Below are 25,654 nucleotides of genomic sequence, written 5' to 3'. Positions count from 1 at the left end.
ACACACACACACACACACACACATACATATATAAAGCATGGAAAATAGACAGGAAACTGGTCTGGGGTTCTCCTTATAGGTCTAAAAGGTTTTCAAGTCTCAAATTTAGTCTCTATTAATTTAGGTCAATTTTATTTAAATATATTTTAATAAGCTTATAGATAATTTTTAAAATGTGTCTTTCCCTTCCTAGCTCCAAGTCAAAGAGAAAGAATCAGGATGAAAACAATTAAATATCAATGTAATCTTGCCATAAAAGACAGAATTTATGCTCCCACTTTAAATATCAATTCAAAAAAAAAAAGAGATAAAACATTAAAGACATCTAGGTAATATGCAGCCTTTCGAAGTATTAAGTGAAGAGGTGATTTCTCACAGTATGGGCATTCTGGCACTCTGATTAGTTAGATTTCTTACCACTTTCTCACCTACAGATTATGCTAGATACTATAGAATGTAAATTTGCTACTTATTAAAACCATTTTTATTTTGAAAGTTGTATCTTTTTTCTTTTTTGAGGAAAGAAATGTGAATCACCAATAGCAAATGGATGGAGAAGTTACCACATAGTTATTGAGTGGATCTTTGCGTCTTGCCTGCCCAAGTCACTGGGAACATGATTGTGAGAAGCCCACAACAGAATGTGGCCTCTGGCCTCATCATTTACTGGGTAGACAATATTAGGCAGGTTAGTGAATCCTGCTGAATATGTTAGTTTCTTCATTTATGAGATGTTCCATGTATGGTCTTAATAAGAATCAGAAATAAAATAAGGGAATATCTAAAAGAGTACCTGGCCCATTCTATGTATTTAATAAATTATAGTTGTGATTTGCAGTTATGTTTATGTCATTAGTTGCTGCTAATAGAATAAAGGATTTAGTGTCCCATAAACCACAGAGGGTATGAATTAAGACCGTTTTTAAGAGGCAGAACTATTAGTCTGAATTATGTCTCAATAAGTAAGCACTTCCAGTTTTGTTCCTTGTGTGTTTAATATCCCAAGATCCTAGGGATAACAAGGACAGAAATGAATATATAATTTATTCATAGATTCACTGAGACCCAGCACAATTTCCACAGACATTTCTTCCTAGTTATTGACAGATTCTAAGCTTCATCTAGAAATCTAAAGGACTAAGAATAGCAAATTTTAATGTACAGAAAAACAAAGAGAATTTAATAGGTCAATTCATTATAAATGTGGAATAATCAAGACAGAGCAGTACTGAAGTAAAGATAGGAAAATGGACCAGATAAATGGACAAAAGACTCCTGAAACCAATTCACATATATTTGTACACCTGATTTTGAAAAGTGTGATTCTTCAAAGCACTGAAGGAAAAGACAAGCTTTTCAATGTGGACTGAATAGATCAGGTAGCAATGTGGGGGGAAAAACAAAACTTGCCTCTATTTCACAGCTTTAAAAAATAATGAATTCCAGGTAGATTGTACCTTGAATATAGAGGGTGAAACAATAAAGTTTCTCTAAAATAACCTAATAGGGGCACCTGGATGACTCAGTCTGTTAAGCATCTGACTTCAGATCAGGTCATGACCTCACGGTTCGTGAATTCAAGCCCTAGGTCGGGCTCTGTGCTGACAGCTCAGAGACTGGAGCCTGCTTTGAATTCTGGCCTCCTTCTCTCTCTGCCCCTCTCCCACACATGCTCTGTCTCTCTCTCAAAAATAAACATTAAAAAAAAGAAAAAAGAAGATAACCTAATAATATCTTTATCATGTGGAAGAAAGTTTTAATAATATATAAAAATTGCTAACCATAGGGGAAATATTTAAAAATGGGACTATATTCAAATTAAGGATTTCTGTTTATCAAAGATGTCAAAATGATGATCAAAATCATCACTGAATCATCATTAGCAAATGGGAGGAAAGCATACATATCACATACATAGAATATAACACGTACTGACTGCTTACTATGTACCATGCTCTATGCTAGATGTTCAACAATGTGTGTGTGTGTGTGTGTGTGTGTGTGTGTGTGTGTGTGTAGGGACCATGTCTATTTTGTTTCCTATGCAGCAAACTGGATCATAGGCCCTCAAAAAATACTTGATAAAAACTTGATAAATGAGTTTAAAATTAGTAGAACAAATGTGGAAATAAAAAGACCAATGGAGTGACAGAACTATAGATTCAGATCAAATCATTCACGAAAAGCTGATAATGTGTTTCATGCTGGGGGGAGAAAAACAACATAAGAAAAGACAAAACAAAGTGAACAGATCTGGAGACCATGGAGGAACGAAGTGACTAAAAGTCATTAATTCTGGCAATGATAAAATTATCAACAATTCTTCAACTGGAGGTCTCTGTATGAATTGCCCAGAATTAAACACAATTAAAAACTATTCATGTGTAATTTTCCCAATCCAATATAACTTGATATAATTCAGTCACAAAGATATATATAAATTACTAAAGAAATTCCTTATAAGTATATATCCCTGAAATATCCCCCATCTGCAAGGAAAAGAAAAAAGGGACACATATCAGGAGAATTGACTTGCAAACCACAAACAACAAAACTACATTTGTGTCTTCACGTCGTACTATGAACACAGAACACAGCACTGCATCCTGTGGTCACCAATATTACATGCATTAATTGTGGGCACATGATGTATGCATGATTCCTAGTGGAAACTTGAAGAATTACACAAACACTTGCTTGTGTTTGGGATGAGATCATCCAAACACGTACTTGCAGAGGAAATCAACCCACCCCATGGAATGGGCAAAGCAGTTATGACCACACCTAACAATGCTGTCACCCACAAAATATCAGTATCTCTCTACTGGCCTTAAAATTGTCCTTTCTCATATAAGGTAGGAAGTAGGATGTTTTATAGGCACATATATTTTCTAATAAAACATATCGTAAACCACATAGGAAGTATTATAAGACAAAGAAAGTGTTACACACCCAGCAGTTGCACAAGGAAAGATACTGGGTGATGATGTACAGGTCAGTTAAAAAGTGATTATAAAAAGAGATCTTACTTACCGTCCGTGTTATTTTTTAAAAAGTCTCCTAGGCCTATAGGATAATCAGTTTCTAAAGTCTTAACCATGACATAAATTAACCAATTAAAATACTGAATATTTTCCCTGAGAATCTCATGGGTATTCACCCTAAATAAATTAGTAAGAAAAAAAATATCCTTGCAAGGACAAGTCAAATTATTTCTGGGTGAGATAAACTGACCTGTGATCCTGTACATATACAACATCAGGGACATATTGTCCAGGTGTATTCTTTGGGTTGAAAAATACCTTTTAATTCATTCTGATACTATAGGCCTTTTTTAAAAATTTTTTTTAACATTTATTTTTGAGACAGAGAGAGACAGAGCATGAACGGGGGAGGGGCAGAGAGAGAGGGAGACACAGAATCGGAAGCAGGCTCCAGGCTCTGAGCCATCAGCCCAGAGCCCGACGCGGGGCTCGAACTCACGGACCACCAGATCGTGACCTGAGCTGAAGTCGGATGCTTAACCAACTGAACCACTCAGGCGCCCCACTATAGGCCTTTTTTTAGCATAACGAGTGAGATGTAATCTACTAAAAGTTGTCATGGACTTTTTTAGCTTCGTGAGTAGCAGAAAATACAAAGTGCTCAATAGTGCAGCTCTTATAATAGTTTCCGTAGCACTACCCTAATATCTGTAGTGAACCATTCTCGTGGTGTGAAACTGACTGTTCCCCTCACATAAGCCGCCAACTTCTCTGTAGAAGACAAAATCCCTGACCCACCAACTGCTGCGGTAGGCTTCCTAAGCAAGCCAGACTAATCAGAGTTCTCCTGTGGGATTTTTATTTTTATTTTATTTTTTTTAATTTTTTTTTTAACGTTTATTTATTTTTGAGACAGAGAGAGACAGAGCATGAACGGGGAGGGTCAGAGAGAGGGAGACACAGAATCCGAAACAGGCTCCAGGCTCCGAGCTGTCAGCACAGAGCCCGACGCGGGGCTCGAACTCACAGACAGCGAGATCATGACCTGAGCCGAAGTCGGACGCTTAACCGACTGAGCCACCCAGGCGCCCCTCTCCTGTGGGATTTTTAGAATATAAAAAGGGAAAAGGAACGTTCCCTCTTCAGTGTCAAATCTTACTAGCTGACTCCCCAAGTTGTGAAACCAGTTCTGCCTGATTCCAAAACTCCACACATGGCTGTCTATACTATGCTTTAGTGATGCAGAAGAAGAGTCCAAAAAAAAAAAAAAGTTTCCATTGACTTTATTGGGCCTTTCTGAAATACACATCTGATCCTACCATCCTGCTTAGAAATCTTCAATATATCCTCACTAACTCAAAGTAAGACCCTTGAACTAAACTGTATGCTATTGGACTACAGTAAAAAGCTTTAGTGAACTCTACAACTATACGTCTACTTACTACACACACTGTCCAGATCAGCTGACATATTTTTTTTTCCAGAGCACAGCTTTCTTGATAAAAGAAGCAGTGAACTAACTTGCATTCTAGTGCAAGCTCCTTATATCGTCAAGTATTTGTAACTAATAGTCCACAGACTGATATTCCACACTGCAACGCTACATAACTGGGTCAGATTTTTTTTGTGAAGGCCATATAGTAAATATTTTAGGTTTTATGGGCCATAAGGTCTCTGGTACAACTATTGAACTTCTGTCTTTGTAGCATGAAAGCATCCATGGACTACTTAAATGAATTGTCACATTCCTGCTCCAATAAAACTCTATTTGCAAAAAACAGGCTTCAGGCCAGAATTGGCCCACAGGCCATCCTTTGGTCACCACTATTCATTCTATGGATAAAGTCTCAATTCACTGGGATCTGACGAATAACTTTCTAAAAAAAATTTGGCATCAACTTTCATACATTACTTTACTCAGACACTTGGATATATACCCAATGCATATGCTTGTGTAATTACTTGAATACATCATGCACTTTCTTTTCTCGGTCTTCCTTATATCTGCCTTCTTCTGAGCACTCTTATAACCTATGCTGTTGGTCTTTCCTCTATACTACTTTCTCAACATATCTCCACAACATATCTCAAGTATATTCTCATTTCCAAGCCTTTTTAGATGCCTACACTCAAAATTCCTTGATTCAAAATTACCCCCTTACGGAAGAATTTTAGAGCACTTATACACAACTTTTTAAATGTATTTTTCATGTTACGTTTTAATTCACTGAATATAAAGCTTTATTCCCCAGTAGATTCTACCCATATCATGGCACAGATTTTAACTTATTTATCTACCTCCCCTTGTATATCCAGAAAGCCTTGTAAAGCGACTTAAACTCAATTGGTACTCAATAAATATTTCCTGAATCTGTTGCTTAAGATTAAATAAAAGTGTTAGAGAATTCTTGCTTTTCTATATCAAAATTCTCCTTTACAAGTGCAAGGAATCTCAATTTAAAAAACATACACACAATTTTAGCAGAATGCTTTTGGGTTTTTCTTTCCTAGTCTCATGAAATATAAATGAAGTAATGAACAACATTTGCTGAAATTTTATATAACCACCTGGGGCTTTACCAACTCAAAATTCAATATCAAATGTATCAAAGCCAACTATTTTAATTAGGCTCCCCCACAGTTCCTGTTTCAATATTGTATGACATTCACCACAGAAAAACTCTTTGCGAGTCAAATAGAAACACACACACACACACACAAAATAACAATGGATAAATTTTAAAGTTGAAGAAATTACATAATGTGGTTGTATTTATTTATTTATTTTCTCTTTTCAAAACAGAATTTTTAAAGGCTCATTAAAGTAATTATATTCTTTGTAAAACAGACTTTAGGCCAAAACCCCATTAGTTTCTGAGATACATAAACTAAAGTATCTGAGGTTTTTAGATCAGTCTTTAAATGATCTTTCAATGAGAGAGTATTAAGTAATAGTTTGTCATTTAATATTTGTAACAAATCTGAGAGGCAGGATTATAACCACTACTACTTCACAGAGAAGTAAAATTAAGTAACTTGTCAGTGCGATCCTTCTCCCATGTTTTATATTCTCAACTAGTTGTCCTCTAACTATGGGGTCAGAAACAGCACATCAGGATTACCTGAGAACTTAGTTTAGTCACTAGTTCTTGGGCCCTAATGCAGACATACTGAATCAAGAACTCTGGGCTAAGAGTGCCTGGGTGGCTCAGTCAGTTGAGCGTCCAGCTTGGGCTCAGGTCATGATCTCCTGCTTAGTGAGTCCGAGCCCCGAGTAGGGCTCTGGGCTGACAGCTCAGAGCCTGGAGCCTGCTTTGAATTCTGTGTCTCGGGCTCTCTCTGCCCGTCCCCCATGAGTGCTCTCTCTCTCAAAATAAATAAACATTAAAAAAAAAAGAACTTTGGGCCAGAGCTTAGCCATCTGTTCAACAAATTCTCCAACTTACTCCTGTGCATGCTAAGTTTTGAGATCCACTCTTCAAAACCACTTATGCTAACAGCTAAAATAGTACCTTCAAGTCCAAGATGCAAAATCAAGATACCAATCCAAAAGGAATACTTAGAAAAGTGGACACTCATGGGGTGCCTGGGTGGCTCAATCAGTTAAGCAACCAACTCTGGGTCAGGTCATGATCTCACGGTTTGTGGGTTTGAGCCCCGCATCAGGCTCTGTGCTGACTGTTCAGAGCCTGGAGCCTGCTTTGGATTCTGTTCTCCCTCTTTCTGCCCCTCCCGTACTCACACTCTGCCTCTCTCTCTCAAAAATGAATAAACATTAAAAAAGAAGAAGAAGAAAAAAGAAAAGTAGACATTCAAGCTTAATTTTTCTTCCCAAAATAAACACTCTGGGGAAAACAAATACTTGTAAGATTAAAGAATTTTTTACCCTTGTTTTTCTGGCACCTTATTTTCTATTACATACTGTGTAGAACATAGGCACTGCATTTTACTTAAAAAAAAAAAAAAAGAAGAAGAGTTGACTGGGAAGGGTATAATTTGGAATTCTTAGTCCAATATATTTGAGAAACTCAATGGACAATTCCAGAGTACCATTTACACACACACACACACACACACACACACACACACACACACACAGAATTTGATGTAAATAATTCTTTAGGAATTGTGTAATCAATTTCCATTATACTCTCTCTTTCTTTATATAACTCACATATCCTTAATGTATTTGACCAAAAAAAATGTCTGTCACATGATAAGTACTCAAAATATTTGTCAAGTGAGTGAATGAAACAAACAACTGAAGGCTTATTTTTGAGAATTACTAGATAAACAATACCTTCTAACAAAAACTTATTGACCTAAATTTCAAAAAATAATTTAGTAATTTAAATTTTTGAGATTTTAAAAATAATTTTTAAAATTAAAAAAATACTTTATCAGATATGACCATTATTAATCCAAAATGTATTCCCATGTTACTATGAATTGAAAGTTCTATTTGTTTAAGAAATGTTTTTTTTTCAGGCTTCAAGGCAAAGAAAATCATCAGGAATAAAGAATTTTATTACATAATGATAAAGAGGTCAATAGTACAAGAAGACCTAACAATCGTTAATGTTTATGAGCCTAAAAACAGAGTGTCCAACTATGTGAGGCAAAAATTAACAGAATTTTTTAAAAAAGCAAAAAGCAAAAACAAAAAACAGATGAATCCACTATCATCATTAGAGACTTCAACACCCCTCTTACAGAAAAGGACACATTTCACAGTCAAAAGATCAGTAAGGACAAAGGTGAACTCAACATCATTAATCAGCTGGATGTAAATGATGCCTAACACTGCTTTATCCAATAACATAAGACTATACATTCTTCTCAAGCTTACAGCGAACATTTACATCTAATAAGGACTGTTAAACAAAACATACAGAAAATTCTTAATACTTAACAATAAGAAAACAGACAACTGATTAAGAAACGGGCCAGGTTTGGGGTGCCTGGGTGGCTCAGTTGGTTGAGCGTCGAACTTTAGTTCAGATCATGATCTCACAGTTTGTGGGTTCAAGGCCCACATGGGGCTCTGTACTGACAGCTCAGAGCCTGGAGCCTGCTGTGAATGTGTCTCCCTCTCTCTCTGACCCACTCACAGAATGTCTCTCTCTCTTTCTCTCTCTCAAAAATAAATAAAACATTTAAACAAATTAAAAAAAAAAAATGGGCCAGGTTTTTAGAGTTGTCTCTTTCCCGTCACGGGTTTTGTAGAGTGAGCTCGTGGGTCTGTGAGACCCAAAAATTGAGAGCTGCTTCACTCCCAAGCAGCTGCACCCAGCATCTATGTGGCTGTCTCCAAGCCACAAAACAAATACTCGAAGCACAGTGGATTTCTTTTGTATTACCACGAGAAAAAGGGAAAGAAGGAAGCTGGCAAGGCTCATGAATGTTCAAAGAAGGCCAAAAAAAAAAAAAAAAAAAAAAAAAAGATGATTAGTCTGAAAGCCAAGCTTTACCATAAACAGTGCCATACTGAGAAAATACAAATGAAAAAGACTATCAACATGCAGGAAAATAAAAACAGTAAACAAAAGGATGATGAAAAGTTTCTACAAGGAGCACTACTTGCATACCTTCTGGACAGGGAGGGACAGTCCCCAGCTAAAGTACTTTCCAACATGATTAAATAAAAACAAAGAGAAAGCAGGAAAATGGGAATTCCCTTTGCCCAAAGTTCATGCCCAGGGACAAATGGAAGTATTAACAGTTATTCGAACAGGATAGAAAAAAAGAGCAGGCATGGTAGAAGATGGTTTCTAAAATTGCTTTGTTGGAGATGGCTTTACTCGAAAATCACCTAAATAAGAGTGATTCATTAGGTTAATGGCCTTACGTTTCAAAAAGGCCCATGTAACACATCCTGAATTGAAAGCCACTTTTTGCCTGCCACTACTTGGTATAAAAAAATCCTTCACCCACACTATGCACAACTTTGGGTATTATTACCAAAGGTACGATCACTGAGGTGTAAGTGAGTGAGTTGGGCCTTGTGACACAAGAAGGCAAGGTTGTATGGGAGAAACACAGCCAGGTTACACAATCCTGAAAATGATGGATGCATAAATGCAGTCTTGCTAGTTCAACAGCAGTTTCAGACAAATAACTCCTCATAAGTACTAAAGACTACACACCAATCAGGAAAACCACTATGATTGTGCTCGTTCTGAATACTAGCAAATAGCCTTATATACCTGCTGTCATCAGAATTATTTACTCCATTGTAAAAGAAATAAATTAAAACATCCCAGTTTTACAAAAAGAGAAAAAGAGAGGGGCACCTGGGTGGCTCAGTAGGTTGGGCATCCAACTTTGGCTCAGGTCATCATCTCACAGCTTGTGAGTTTGAGCCCCACATAGAGCCTGCTTTGGATCCTGTGTCTCCCTCTCTCTCTCTGCCCCTCCCCTGCTCATGCTCTCTTTTTCTCTCCCAAAAATAAACTAAAAGAAAGAAAGAAAGAAAGAAAGAAAGAAAGAAAGAAAGAAAGAAAGAAAGAAAGAGAGAGATGGTGAGAAAGAAAGAAAAGAAAGAGACCAAACACCTGAAAAGACACCTCATGAAAGAAAATATACAGGTAGCAGGTGCTCCATACATATGTCATCAGAGAAATGCAAATTAAAACAACAATGCAATATTACTATATACCTATTAAAATGGTCAAAATCCAGAAACCAACAATATCGAATGCTGGTAGGAATGTGAAGTAATAGGAATTCTCATTCATTAATGGTGGGAATGCAAAATTGTATAATCACTTTAACAGGCTGTTTGGTAAGGTTTCTTACAAATAAATACACTCTTAATCATATGATCCAGAAATTAGGCTTCTTGGTATTTATAACCAAAGGAGATGAAATTTATGTCCAGATAAAAACCTACACATGGATGTTTATACCAACTTCATTCATTACTCCAAAAACTTGGAAGCAAGCAAATATCCTTCTGTAGGCAAATGGATAAATAAACTTTGGTACATTCAACAATGGAATATTATTCAGCACTAAAACGAAATGAGCTATCAAGCCATGAAAAGACAAGGAAGAAACTTAAGTGTATATTAATTATGAAGTGAAAGAAGCCAATTTGAAAAGGCTACATGCTCTATGATTCCAACTACATGACATTCTAGAAAAGGCAAAACTATTGAAACAGTAAAACATTAGTAGTTGCCAGGGCTTTGGCAGGGAAAAGGGAGGGAGGAATGAACAGGCAGAGCACAGAGGATTTTTAGGACAATGAAAGTACTCTGTATTGTACTATAATTCTGTATATATGCAATTACGCATTTGTCCAAACCCATAGAATATATAACACCAAGAGTGAACTATAATGTAAAATATGGATTCTGAGTGTTTGGATGTCATGTAGGATCATCAATTGTAAGAAATATACTGGCATTAATTCTAGAGAATGAAGCAGGTTTCTCCTTGCACATAAGGGAAGAATCTAAAGGTACAGAAGCTGATACAAAGCAAGAGGCATTACAAACAGAAATGAAATAAAAGACAGAAAACTACTTGATAAGTTTCAATCTGTTACACAAATGATACAGCCATTATTCATTGATTTCAATTTGAGGCAAAAATAAGTTAAAAGGGATTTTTTTAAGTTTATTTACCTTTTTTGAGAGAGAGAGAAAAAGCGAGCGAGAGTGACAGTGGGGGAGGCACAGAGAAAAAGGGGGAGAGAGAATCCCAAGCAGGCTCTGCTCTGTCAGTGCAGAGCCAGATGCAGGGCTTGAACTCATGAACGATGAAATTACGACCTGAGCTAAAATCAAGAGTAGAACGCTCAACTAACTGAGCCACCCAGGCGTCCCTAAGAGAGAATTCTTACTATTTTCTGAAACAATATGCGCTAGCCATGTTTGCAGTAAATACATCTATTTATTAATCTGACCTGATTTTTAAAAAAAATCAATCTTTCCAGCACTGATCTCTAAGGCTATTTATTCAAAATTCTACTTGTAACCTCACTGGGATTTTGAAATTTCCCTGTAATGAAACTAGCAAATTGGATTCTGCTCACTAGATTCATGACTGTATCCAGTTTTATGAAATGGACTTATAAAATTTCGGGATTGTGAAATCAATACCAGACATAGCCAAAACTTACTTTGAAACATATTATAGATGAAATCCCAGTAGGAGAAGGGATTGAAATGGCTGTGCACTCCCTCTCCCCAGAGATAACAATTGTAAATATGGCATAAAATATATAAAGTTAATTCTAAAATACAAACCGGAAAATTTCCAAAGCAGACAAAAATCAGAGGAAAGCATAATACACATACGAACTTGCAACTCAAAGTGGTGAGAACAGTGAGTTTGTGTCTTTTTGATCTGAAAAAATTGACAATCTCCCTTACCCTTTGGCTATGTTTGTAAAAACTGACACAATGACAGTCTTACTGGCTAAAGGAATGAGAGATCAGAGTTCAGAAGAAAATTTAAAAGAGAAATCCTAGAAATCCTAACAGCAAAGCTACACAGTTACAGGGGCGACAACAGGAAGCATGGCAAAATGCAGGTAGGGACCAGAGAAAAAACTCTGATGAAAGATTAGAGCTATGTGGACACAATCTTCAAAGTTAAGGTTTTTTTTAACAGTATAGTTTTTAACCGTATATAGCTCAAACACCAGAAGGCACAAAGCTTTATGTCCTTGTGGACTTGAAGTTTCAGAAAAGAGAGTCTGAAACTGACACAGCATGGATAAAGAAGGAATGCACAAAAAAGCAACACTGGAAAATGATAAAAACAGAGCAGAGAAAGGAGTAGCTACATTCGGCGCACTAGATAAAGTTTACAGTTTATATATATATATTTTTTTAATGTTTATTTATTTTTGCGACAGAGAGAGACAGAGCATGAATGGGGAAGGGGCAGAGAGAGAGGGAGATACAGAATCTGAAACAGGCTCCAGGCTCTGAGCTGTCAGCACAGAGCCTGACGCGGGGCTCGAACTCACGGACCGTGAGATCATGACCTGAGCCGAAGTCGGCCGCTTAACTGACTGAGCCACCCAGGCGCCCCAAGTTTACAGTTTAAAACCAAGTACATTAACTACCTATGGAAACAGAAAACAAAAATCTTAACACGAACATTACAGAATCCAGAGTCACTAAAATGTATTATCAGTAATATCTAGTTTTCAATCAAAAACCTCTAGACATACAGAAAAAAATGTAGTATGATCATTATCGGCTAAAAATAAACAGCCAATAGAAAATCACTCCAAGTGGGTCAAGATGTTGACTATCAGACCAAGATTTTATAGTACCTGTCATAGATACATTCAAAAAACTAAGAAAAATTATTTAACCAACTGAAGAACATTAGGTATCAATGGATGCATAATCTCAAGAGTAAATGGGAATTCTAAAATAAATAACCAAATTATAACTCAGAGACTGAAACCTACAATAACAGAAAATAAAAAATAAGATGCTAGCTGGGTTGAATAATAGATTGGATATCACTGAAGAAGAATGAGTAAACATGAAAATACATCAGTGAAGTTATCAACTCAAGAATCACAAAGATTGACAAAAATTAACACCATTCGAGACTTGTAACACAATATGAAACAATCCAAAATTGATATAAATGGAATCTCAGAAGAAGAGAAGATGAAAGATAAAGTATTTGAAAAAATAGTGCCTGGAAAGTTCCTAAGTCTGGTAGAAAACAATTAAAGATCTAGTAAGCTTAATAGTAGATACACCATAGCCAAAATGTTATAAGCCAAAGATACAGAGAAAATCTTATAACTGAACAAAGAAAACAAAGAAAAATGATGCATAAAGAGAAACAACAATACGACTAACAACAGATACTGTTTCTGAAACTACTATAGATACTGAAATTATATGTTCACAGTACTGAATAAAAATAAACAGAAAAATTAATTCTATACCCAGTGAAGCCTTCTTTTAAAATTGAAAGGGAAATAAATTTTTAGATTGAGGAAACAGGGAGAATAATTTGCCAGCAAACCTCTACTAAAAGAAATACTAAAGAAATTATCTTTAGAAAGACGGATGAAATAACACCAGCTAGGAATCAGATTGAATAAAATGATAAATATGTTATATTAAAGTATATGTATATATAATTTATATATCTTATACGTATATATTTTAAATTATATATGTAATATATATATATGTGTGTGTGTGTGTTCTTTTTTTTCCTCTTAATCCTGCTAAAAGACAAAAAGACTGAATGAAGCAAAAATAATAACACCGTTTTGATAGATTTGTAATTTATATTTACAATATATATGACAATAATAGCACTAAGAATAAGTAGGAGTAAATAGAAATAAACAGTACTAAAATCCCTATATTTAACCTTGACTAATTCAATATTAACACTAGGTACACTGGGTCAAATTTAAGATGTTTGCTGTAACATCTAGAGCAACCAATAAAAATTGCAAAGATATATAGTAAAAATAGAATGATAAAATTTTTTAATTAAAATTAAAAAAAAACAGGAAAGGTAAAAAGAGGGAATTCTAAAAACTGAGATACGTTTAAAAAATAAAAAATAAAAAACCTAAATATAAGCATATCAATAATTACATTAAATGTAAATGGAATAAATATCCCATCAAAAGACAGAGATTGTTGGTTAGAATAAAAGAGCAAGAAACAACTATATATCATTTACAAGACACTTTAAATACAAAGACAAATGTAAACTGAAAGTAAATAGCTGTGAAAGAAATACTGGTAACCTACGAGCATAAGAAAGCTAAATAAATTATATTAATATCAGGCAGGATGGATTCCAAGACTGATATGTTTCAGTCTATATCATGTACACATAATATGTATATATGTATCAGTATATATCATATACATATTAATTGAAACTGAATCAAAGCCTTGAATGCAAGAGCTAAAGAACTCTCAGGAGAAACCGAGGGGAAAGACCTCATGACTGCATTTGGCAACAATTTCTTGGATGTGACACCAAAGGTAAAGATAAAAATAACAAAAAAAATACACTGGACTAGATCAAAATTAAAGCTTTTGTGCATCAATGGACACTACCAACAAAGTGAAAATTCAACCCACAGAATTTGAGAAAATATTTACAAATCATATTCTGATAAGAGATTAAAATCCATAATATAAGGAACTCCTACAATTCAACAACAACAAAAAATAAAAACTAATTCAAGATGCACAAAGGACTTGAACACACATGCAAATTACCAATAAGCACATAAAAGGATGGTCAATGCCACTATCCTAAGAGAAATGCTAATTAAAACCACAAATCACTTCACATGCATAAGATGGCTATTGTCAAAAACAAAACAGAAAATAAGTGTTGGCAAGGATGTTGAGAATAGGAACACTTGTTATATATGCAAAATTTTATGTTACATATATTTTAAGAAAGAAAATTTTAATTAAGAAAATTTTAAATTATTTTACCAGGATGCCAAGTTTTTATTATACTTGTTTAAAAAAGCATTAGTTCTATTCAAATCCAATATTTAATATCTTCCAATATTTCACTTTACTTCTCTTACCATAATATAAACATAAACATTTTATCTTAAATATTATATATATAAATAAACCCTCAAATATCCTGTAATTTACCCAAAGTATTACTAGTATTATCATTTCCTATAGGATGCAGAAGTACAGGGTGTTGGGGCAGCTCATTCTGTTGAGCATCTGACATCAGCTCAGGTCATGATCTCACAGTTTGTGGGTTCGAGCCCCCCATCAGGCTCTGTGCTGACAGCTCAGAGCCTGGAGCCTGCTTCAGATTCTGTGTCTTCCTCTCTCTCTGCCTCTCCCATGCTTGCATTCTGTCTCTCTCTCAAAATTAATAAACATTTTAAAAATTCAAAAATTGCCTTAAAAAAAAGTACAGTTATACTCAAGCCTCCTTTCCTATTAATTGGCCAGTTAATTTAATTGTAGGAATATATGAAATAAAAGTCAAAGGAGAAATTGAAGGGAGCAGAGATACAGCATGGTCTCAAAAAAGTAATCTCTGTAATGGAGATATTATTGAAAACTACTATTGCTAGAGATAGGAATATGGCAGCAGAGGAGGACAGTGGGCTCACCTCATCCTGCTGATCTTTTAGATTCCATCCATATCTGCCTAAATAACCCAGAAAAATGCCAGAAGACTAGCAGAATAGACTCTCAGGAGCCAAGGTAGACAAGAGGCCCATGGAAGAGGGTAGGAAGGGTGGAGAGGTAGTGCGTGCTACAGGGACTGGTGGGAGGGAGCTGGGGCAGTGGAGGGGCAGCCTGCCGAGCAAGGCAGAGCCCCTAAAGTCTGGCTTGCAAAAGAGGAGGGGCCGGACTCCGTGACTTCTGACAGCCAGCGGGACTTAACATCTGGAATGTTGTAAGTCAACAGCTCTGCTTTTGGAGAGCAGGGAGTGCGTTAGGATGTGGGGAGGTAGAGTTGTTAAGCCCCAGAAGGACAGAGGTTGGTGGGGGAACAAAGGCGCTGGCAAGCACCATTTCCCTCTCCCATCCCCTGGCCAGAATGTCAAAGGGAACCAGTTCCCATCACCCAACTTGCTTGCACCACACAAACACCCAACATTGTGTTTCTGTGGATCCATCCCTCCGACGGGCCTGTCTCCCTCCTGGTGCTGCAGGTCCCCTCCCGCAGGGGACTACCCATGGCAAAACTAGCTAAGCCTGCCCCTCCCGTCCCTTGCACCTTGTGGATCCACCCCAGCTAATATGCCAGATCCCATCGAAGCAGCACCACAAGCCTGGCAGTGCACAAGAAGCCCAGATAAGGGCCACACCACTCCACAATGAGTCCTGCCCCTACCAGAGGGGAAGATAAGGTATACACCAGTCTGACTGTGGCCCCAGCGGTGGGCTAGGGGCAGACATCAGGTCTGACTGTGGCCCTGCCCACCAACACAAGTTTTTCGGACAACATAGGAGAAGTGCCCTGCAGTTTGGAGTTACCACAGGGAATACCCAAAATGATGAAACAGAAGAATTCTCCTCAAGAGAAACTCCAGGAAGTAGCAACAGCTAATTGATCAAAACCAATTTAAGCAATATAAGGGAACAAGAATTTAGAATAATAGTCATAAAACTAATTGCTGGGCTTGAAAAAAAGCATAGAGGACAGCAGAGAATCTATTGCTACAGAGATCAAGGGACTAAAACATAGTCATGAGGAACTAAAAAATGCTATAAATGAGGTGCAAAATAAAATGGAGGCAGCCATAGAAAAGATTGAAGAGGCAGAGAAGAGGTGAATTAGAAGATAAATTTATGGAAAAAGAGGAAGCTGAGAAAAAAAAGAGATAAAAAAAATCCAGGAGTATGAGGGGAGAATTAAAGAACTAAGTGATGCAATCAAATGGAACAATATCCATATCACAGAAGAAGAAGAAGAAGAAGAAGAAGAAGAAGAAGAAGAAGAGAGAAGAGAAAGGGGCTGAAGGTGTACTTGAATAAATCATAGTTGAGAACTTCCCTGATCTGGGGAAGGAAACAGGCATTGAAGTCCAGGAGGCACAGAGAACTCCCTTCAGACAACTTGAATCAATCTTATGCACAACATATCACAGAATTCCAGAAGAAGAGAGAGAGAGAAAGGGGCTGAAGGTGTACTTGCATAAATCATAGTTGAGAACTTCCCTGATCTGGGAAAGGAAACAGGCATTGAAATCCAGAAGGCACAGAGAACCTCCTTCAGACATAACTTGAATCGATCTTATGCACAACATATAGTGAAACTGGCAAAATACAAGGATAAAGAGAGAATTCTGAAAGCAGCTAGGGATAAATGTGCTCTAACATATAAAGGGAGACTGATAAGACTAGTGATGGATCTCTCTACTGAACTTGGCAGGCCAGAAAGGAATGGCAGGAAATCTTCAATGTGATGAACAGAAAAATTATGCCGCTAAGAATCCTTTATCCAGCAAGTCTGTCATTCAGAATAGAAGGAGAGATAAAGGTTTTCCCAAACAAACAAAAACTGAAGGAATTCATCACCACGAAACCAGCCCTACAAGAGATCCTAAGGGGGATCCTGTGAGACAAAGTACCAGAGACATCGCTACAAGCATGAAACCTACGGACATCACAATGACTCTAAACCCATATCTTTCTATAATAACACTGAATGTAAATGGACTAAATGCTCCAACCAAAAGACATAGGGTATCAGAATGGATAAAAAAAAAAGACCCATCCATTTGCTGTCTACAAGAGACTCATTTTAGACCTGAGGACACTTTCAGATTGAAAGTGAGGGGATAGAGAACTATCTATCATGTTACTGGAAGTCAAAAGAAAGCTGGAGTAGCCATACTTATATCAGACCAACTAGACTTTAAATTAAAGACTGTAACAAGAGATGAAGAAGGGCATTATAATAATAATTACAGGTTCTATCATCAGGAAGAAGTAAAAATTATAAATGTCTATGCACCGAATATGGCAGCCCCCAAATATATAAAACAATTAATCACAAACATAAGCAACCTTATTGATAAGAATGTGGTAATTGCAGGGGACTTTAACATTCCACTTACAGAAATGGATATATCATCTACACACAGGATCAACAAAGAAAAAAGGGCCCTGAATGATACACTGAATGAGATGGACTTGACAGATATATTTAGAACTCTGCATCCCAAAGCAACAGAATATACTTTCTTCTCAAGTGCACATGGAACATTCTCCAAGATAGATCACATACTGGGTCACAAAACAGCCCTTCATAAGTATACAAGAATTGAGATCACACCATGCATACTTTCGGACCACAATGCTATGAAGCTTGAAATCAACCACAGGAAAAAGTCTGGAAAACCTCCAAAAGCATGGAGGTTAAAGAACACCCTACTAAAAATGAATGGGTCAACCAGGCAATTAGAGAAGAAATTAAAAAATAAATGGAAACAAATGAAAATGAAAATACAACAATCCAAATGTGTTGGGATGCAGTAAAGGCAGTCCTTAGGAAAATACATTGCAATCCAGGCCTATCTCAAGAAACAAGAAACATCCCAAATACAAAATCTAACAGCACACCAAAAGGAAATAGAAGCAGAACAGCAAAGACAGCCTAAATCCAGCAGAAGAAGAGAAATAATAAGATCAGAGCAAAAATGAACAATATAGAATCTAAAAAAATGTAGAGCAGATCAATGAAACCAAGAGTTGTTTTTTTGAAAAAAATAAACAAAATTGATAAACCTCTAGCCAGGCTTCTCAAAAAGAAAAGGACAGGACCCAAATAGATAAAATCATGAATGAAAATGGAATTATTACAACCAGTCCCTCAGAAATACAAACAATTATCAGGGAATACTATGAAAAATTATATGCCAACAAACTGGACCACCTGGAAGAAATGGACAAATTCCTAAGCACCCACACTCTTCCAAAACTCAACAGGAAGAAATAGAAAACTTGAACAGACCCATAACCAGTGAAAAAATTGAATCAGTTATCAAGAATCTCCCAACAAATAAGAGTCCAGGACCAGATGGCTTCCCAGGGGAGTTCGACCAGACGTTTAAAGCAGAGATAATACCTATCCTTCTCAAGCTATTCCAAAAAATAGAAAGGGAAGGAAAACTTCCAGACTCATTTTATGAAGCCAGTATTACTTTGATTCCTAAACCAGACAGAGACCCAGCAAAAAAAGAGAACTACAGGCCAATATCCCCGATGAATATGGATGCAAAAATTCTCAACAAGATACTAGCAAATCGAAATCAACAACATATAAAAAGAATTATTCACCATGATCAAGTGGGATTCATTCCTGGCTGGTTCAACATTCGCAAATCAATGTGATACATCACGTTAATAAAAGAAAAGATAAGAATGATATGATCCTATCAATCAACGCAGAAAAAGCATTTGACAAAATTCAGCATCCTTTCTCCTTTCTTAATAAAAACGCTCAAGAAAGTCAGGAGAGAAGGGACATACCAAAACATCATAAAAACCATTTATGAAAAGCCTGCAGCTACTATCATCCTCAATGGGGAAAAACTGAGAGCCTTCCCCCTGAGATCAGGAACATGACAGGGATGTCCATTCTCACTGCTGTTGTTTAACATAGTGTTGGAAGTTCTAGCATCAGCAATCAGACAACAAAAGGAAATCAAAGGCATCAAAACTGGCAAAGATGAAGTCAAGCTTTCACTTTTTACAGGTGACATTATACATAGAAAACCCAATACACTTCACCAAAAGTCTGCTAGAACTGATACATGAATTCAGCAAAGTTGCAGGATACAAAATTAATGTACATAAATCAGTTGCATTCTTATACACTAATAATGAAGAAACAGATAAATAAAGAAACTGATCCAATTTCACCAAGAATCATACAATTGCACCAAGAATCATAAAATACCTATGAATAAACCTAACCAAAGATCTGTATGTTGAAAACTATAGAAAGCTTATGAAGGAAATTGAAGAAGATACAAAGAAATGGAAAAACATTCCGTGTTCATGAATTGGAAGCATAAAAATTGTTAAAATGTCAATACTACCCAAAGCAATCTACATTCAATGCAATCCCAATCAAAATTGCACCGGCATTTTTCTTGAAGCTAAAACAAGCAATCCTAAAATTTGTATGGAACCACAAAAGACCCCGGTTAGCCAAAGTAATATTGAAGAAGAAGACCAAAGCAGGAGGCATCACAATCCCAGACTTTAGCTTCTACTACAAAGCTGTAATCATCAAGACAGCATGGTACTGACACAAAAACAGACACATAGACCAATGGAATAGAATAGAGACTCCAGAATTGGACCCACGAAAGTATGACCAACTAATCTTTGACAAAGCAGGAAAGAACATCCAATGGAAAAAAGACAGTCTCTTTAACAAATGGTGCTGGGAGAACTGGACAGCCACATGCAGAAGAATGAACTAGACCACTTTCTTACACCATTCACAAAAATAAACTCAAAATGGATGAAAGACCTGAATGTGAGACAGGAAACCATCAAAACCCTAGAGGAGAAAGCAGGAAAAAAACTTCTCTGACCTCAGCCACAGCAATTTCTTAGTTGACACAACTCCAAAGGCAAGGGCATTAAAAGCAAAAATGAACTACTGAGACCTCATGGAAATAAAAAGCTTCTGCACCGCAAAGGAAATAATCGACAAAACTAAAAGCAACTGATGGAAAAGATATTTGCAAATAACATATCGGACAAAGGGCTAGTATCGAAAATCTATAAAGAACTCACCAAACTCCACACCCAAAAAACAAATAATCCAGTGAAGAAATGGGCAGATGACAAGAATAGACACTACTCTAAAGAAGACATTCAGATGGACAACAGGCACATGAACAGTTGCTCAACGTCACTCCTCATCAGGGAAATAAAATCAAAACCACACTCAGATATGACCTCACGCCAGTCAGAGTGGCTAAAATGAACAAATCAGGACACTATAGATGCTGGAGAGGATGTGGAGAAATGGGAACTCTCTTGCACTGTTGGTGGGATTGCAAACTGGTACAGCTTCTCTGGAAAACAGTGTGGAGGTTCCTCAGAAAATTAAAAATAGACCTACCCTATGACCCAGCAATAGCACTGCTAGGAATTTACCCAAGGGATACATAAGTGCTGATGTATGTATATACATAAGTGTATAAGGGCACTTGTACCCCAATGTTTATAGCAGCACTTTCAACAATAGCGAAATTATGCAAAGATCCTAAATGTCCATCAACTGATGAATGGATAAAGAAGTTGTGGTTTATATATACAATGGAATACTACTTGGCAATGAGAAAGAATGAAATCTGGCCCTTTGTATCAACATGGATGGAACTGGAGAGTGTTATGCTAAGTGAAGTAAGTCATACAGAGAAAGACAGATACCATATGTTTTCACTCTTATGTGGATCCTGAGAAACTTAAGAGAAGACCATGAGGGAGTGGAAGTGGGGGAAAAAGAGAGGGAGGGAGGCAAACTATAAGAGACTCTTAAAAACTGGGAATAAACTGAGGGTTTATGGGGGTGGGAGGGGGGAAAGTGGGTGATGGGCATTGAGGAGGGCACCTGTTGGGATGAGCACTGGGTATTTTATGGAAACCAATCTGACAATAAATTTAATATTAAAATAAAAAGAAAGAAAACTACTATTGCTTGTTCCATAATCTAAAATCGGCATAAACCTGCTAGTGCAGGGGCATAAAAGAAATGTACAGTCTGTTAGCAGGTAATAGACTTGTCAGATGTAAATAACAATCACATGTATGCAAATGAATCAAGGGTTTCCAGTCAGATTCTTATTCTTTCAATATTACCGGGGTCTGGGGGAAAAAAGTGTCACATACTCAAAATGTAAATGACTCCTATATTTCAACAATCACAAATGGAAATATCTTTCAAGATGTGAAAGGTCTTGTGATTCAAAACAGTTCTACTTTTACACCATGTTTTTAAAACAGCTGTGCTATACTAAACCAGAGATTAAATTGGTAATAGAGCAGGAGTAACTAACAGCAATCATGTTACAATGGTTACTATCTATTCTCCTGTGTTATACACAGAAAGCTGACCCTCAGATTTAGACATTCACTGAAAGAGCAGATAATTTGGTTTTAGTTCTTAACCTCCTCACATTCACATTTACTTAAGGGGATTCATGTCATGCCATTCCTCCCCCGTGCTTTGCCACCAGGGTTTAATATCAGTATTTTAATGCCTTGTATACTTTAAGGATGAAAGTGAATTATCATACTTTGACCTTTATATTATTCTACAGCATTCCTCATCAGCAATTGCCATTATCGGTTATTTATAGCATCGTTGGTGTGCGGTGGAAAGGCCAGTCTGAATTCTGAATATACTGAATAGGTAGATCATGTAAGAAGTATTTAAAAATGTAAACAAGCACCAACCACAGTGTTTGGTGGCTGATTCTGTTTTTCTAATGATGTGAGTACAGAATGTCACAACTGGAAACTACAGTAAAGGCAATACTAGCAATGAATGGAAATGATACAAGCTACAACAGTTAAGCACTGTTAAAATGGAATTCTTTTTTTTTAATTTGAACATGGACAGTGATGAAATCCAGGATAATTTAGAACCAGATATTTCCATCTCCTAAAAAGCTTACCCTGTCCTTTCATTTAAGACTGGGCTTTGAAATATGTTGATTCTATTGACTGGAACTACTGGCTATTCATATTTATATGTTCTAGAAGTTGTGTTGATAAAAAGTATTGATTTAATATTTTAAAATAATAAAATAAATAAAATTTAATTTTTAAAATATACATTTTTTAATTAACTAAAAGCTTTCCCAGAGTACTATTTTGAGTTCATGATATCCTAGCCAACAGCATGACTGTGTTTGGTTAGAAAACTTTGTGTTTAATCTAAAAGAGACTGAGATGTAATCCCTGGTAGGTAATTTAGATCTCCGCTCTAAAGAGAATATGAGAAAATTTAATTTTAAACCTAGTGACTTCCCCAAAGAAATTCTACCTCAAAACATTTTTCTTTGTCTTTTTTTAACAAGAAACTTCATATATTTCATGTAAAATATATCCAAAGTGAATAAAAGTTATATATTTGTGCATGAGTTAAGACTATAACATATAAGGAAATAATTCATAAAGGCATTACAGTTCTATCGATAGCAGCTTAGGAAAGAAAACTAATTTTATCCTCAAGATTTTATTATGGTCACCAATCTCCTTCGGCTTTGCCTTTGGCTCTTTCTTCTTCAAGTACTCTTCTCCTTTCGTCTAAATGTTAGATGTTTCATCTTTGTTGTCTTTTCATCATTGATAGTATCCCTTTTTCTCATTGTCACCTGCTAAAAGATAATGCCTATGCTAGGTGTTAACTAAAACAGTAAACTTAGTCAATGCCTTTTCCTTTGAGATGCTACTGTTAACTAAAACAGTAAACTTAGTCAATGCCTTTCCTTTGAGTTAGACAAGTAAATTCATGTAGATGGTATTCTGGGACATATGCTGTAGTATACAGATAATACCCAGAGAAGAAGAACTTGAATCAGACTAAGGAGAGGGACCAGAAAAAGTCTCCCAGAAGAACCTTCAAGTCAGTTTCAAACGTTAGGCAATTGTTGAACAAAAGCACCCTGGCATGAAATACTTTGAGAATAAACAGATTTGTTGGATGGATGGGAGAGTGGGCTCGTGATGGGGCCAAAATAAGAGGGCTGAGTCCAACAAGTAAAGATCCTAATGATGGGTATGCTAACCAATATTATTGTGATAATACTCATTTTGCAAAATATACCTTATAGAACCACTGTTTCTCACACCTTAAACTTATACAGTACTTTATGACAAGCATATTTCACTAAAGCTGGAAGCAAAACAAAGATCTCAAGCCCAAGTTGGAGACGATGAACATCTACATGGATGTCTGCTGGGTGCATTAAAGAACTCAAAAATAAAATCAGGTATCGTTTTTCTGTTTCCACAGAAAATTCCTAACTGGACTCCTGTGAACCCAGGTTTCCAAGTTAAAAACGAATGGTGCTCTTTAGTGGCTATTTTTCACCTTGTATTTCCAATTAATCATCAGATTGCACTGCATTTACTCATCTGTGTATCCTATCAAATTATATCATCTTTCTTCTTTATTGTTCTTCCTAATTTTGCCCCTTACTCATCACTTAGAGTATTTCAACAAAATAGCTCCCGGGCACAAAGTAATACACTACCCCAATCAATGTTACCAACGACTTCTGTTTAAAAAAATCTAAGCACATCTTTCCTTCATGACCTCTTATCACTCTACTGTTTGAAGAATGGTCTCAACCCTGAGGATCTCTATAGAATGCATCATCCAGGCTCCATTAGCTTCTGACTTCCAATTCTATTTGGCTAATGTAAGACACTAGCAGGAGACTGGAGGGTGAGAGGAAAAATTTTCAGGGTATTTACTCCCATAACCCCAACCACTTTGCTCTCTGCCTCACCATGGTAGGAAACTGCTCTTTTGAGGGTTTATCTCTTTTGGGGCAATGCCTCTTCTACCAGCTCCAGGTTTTCCTAGATTTCTATGACCCAATCTCCTTCTTTCATCCCTTCAAGCTTAGAGATGATAATGGTTTCTTTTGGCTGGTCTTTGGGTGCATCACCAGCTCTGCCCGTGACCAGCTTGAGTTCATCATGACATCAGAGAGGCCAACTGCGTATTTGGCAGTAACAACTAGCATAGAACCCATTTTTCCTATTACACTGTAAACCCTTTAAGGGTAGAGATGTGTTTTTTTCTGTCTCAGGCACCTCAGATTCCAATACAATGTTTGGAACAAAAGAGCTCAGCTAATGTAAATTTCCAAATTCAGAGTTAAAAAAATACAATTTAATCTTCAGAAAAAAATTATTTTGCACTAAGAATATGATAAATCAAGTAAAGTTAAACTAAGAAAGCAATGCAATGAGCTAATATATGAAATAAGATTGCTTTGTTTTAGAACATTGAAGGAGTGATGCTATACTTTGCAATCCTGGTTTTGAGCTTGAATTGCAAGTCAGAATTATGAAAGACAAACAACTGGAAATTACAGAGTTTAAGGTCTTCCTTCCTATTGCCATAATTCTAAATTTAACGGTTGTTATATAATTGTTAAAGGAACCAGAATTTCTATTGTTTCTGTTTGCCAAGTGTATTTCCTCCGACAGAAGAGATGTGTGCAACTTAAATTTATGAATACATGGAAATCAGAGTAGAACTTGCATTTTCTCTAACATGGTGTTCTTGACTTTCTAATTAGAACTTCCAAAGAACAACAGCGACCAATATTTAACGACTTATAATATCTCTTATTTTCTTTGTTTACTTACTTCTATTATTTACTATGCATCTTTTAAGACAAGGAATTTTTACCAACATGTGTCTACTTATATTTCTGGAAATTATCAGAGAATACTATGAAAAATTATATGCCAACAAACTGGACAATCTGGAAGAAATGGACAAATTCCTAAACACCCACACACTACCAAAACTCAAGCGGGAAGAAGTAGAAAATTTGAACAGACCCATAACAAGTAAAGAAAATGAATCCGTTATCAAAAATCTCCCAACAAATAAGAGTCCTGGACCAGATGGCTTCCCTGGGGAATTCTATCAGATGTTTATAGCAAATTTAATATCTTTTTTCTCAAGCTGTTCCAAATATAGAAATGGAAGGAAAACTTCCAGACTCATCCTATGAATCCAGCATTACTTTGATTCCCAAACCAGACACAGACCCCACAGAAAAGGAGAACTACAGGCCAGCGTCCCTGATGAACATGGATGCAAAAATTCTCAACAAGATACTAGCAAATCGAATTCAACAACATATAAAAAAGTCATTCACCATCATCAAGTGGGATTCATTCCTGGGCTGCAGGCCTGGTTCACTATTCACATATCAATCAATGTGATGCATCACATTCATAAAAGAAATGATAGGAATCATACAATCCTGTCAATCAATGCAGAAAAAGCATTTGACAAAATATATAGCATCCTTTCTGAATAAAACCCTCGAGAAAGTCAGGATAGAAGGAACATACCTAACATCATAAATCCATATATGAAAAGCCCACAGCTAATATTATCCTCAATGGGGAAATATTGGAGCTTTCCCTCTG

General features: G+C 36.3%; 1 protein-coding gene and 1 pseudogene across 1 annotated transcript in view; one reads left to right on the top strand and one right to left on the bottom strand.

Annotated features, from left to right (window-relative positions):
• Positions 1-25,654, bottom strand: part of MALRD1 (MAM and LDL receptor class A domain containing 1) — a 778,752-nt gene that overhangs the window by 455,623 nt on the left and 297,475 nt on the right. The gene's annotated exons all lie outside the window — the stretch shown is intronic.
• Positions 617-9,112, top strand: LOC102961300 (annotated as a pseudogene).

Source organism: Panthera tigris, chromosome B4 (assembly GCF_018350195.1).
Source record: "Panthera tigris isolate Pti1 chromosome B4, P.tigris_Pti1_mat1.1, whole genome shotgun sequence".
Lineage (NCBI taxonomy): Eukaryota > Metazoa > Chordata > Mammalia > Carnivora > Felidae > Panthera > Panthera tigris.
This window is presented reverse-complemented; position numbering and strand designations above follow the sequence as displayed.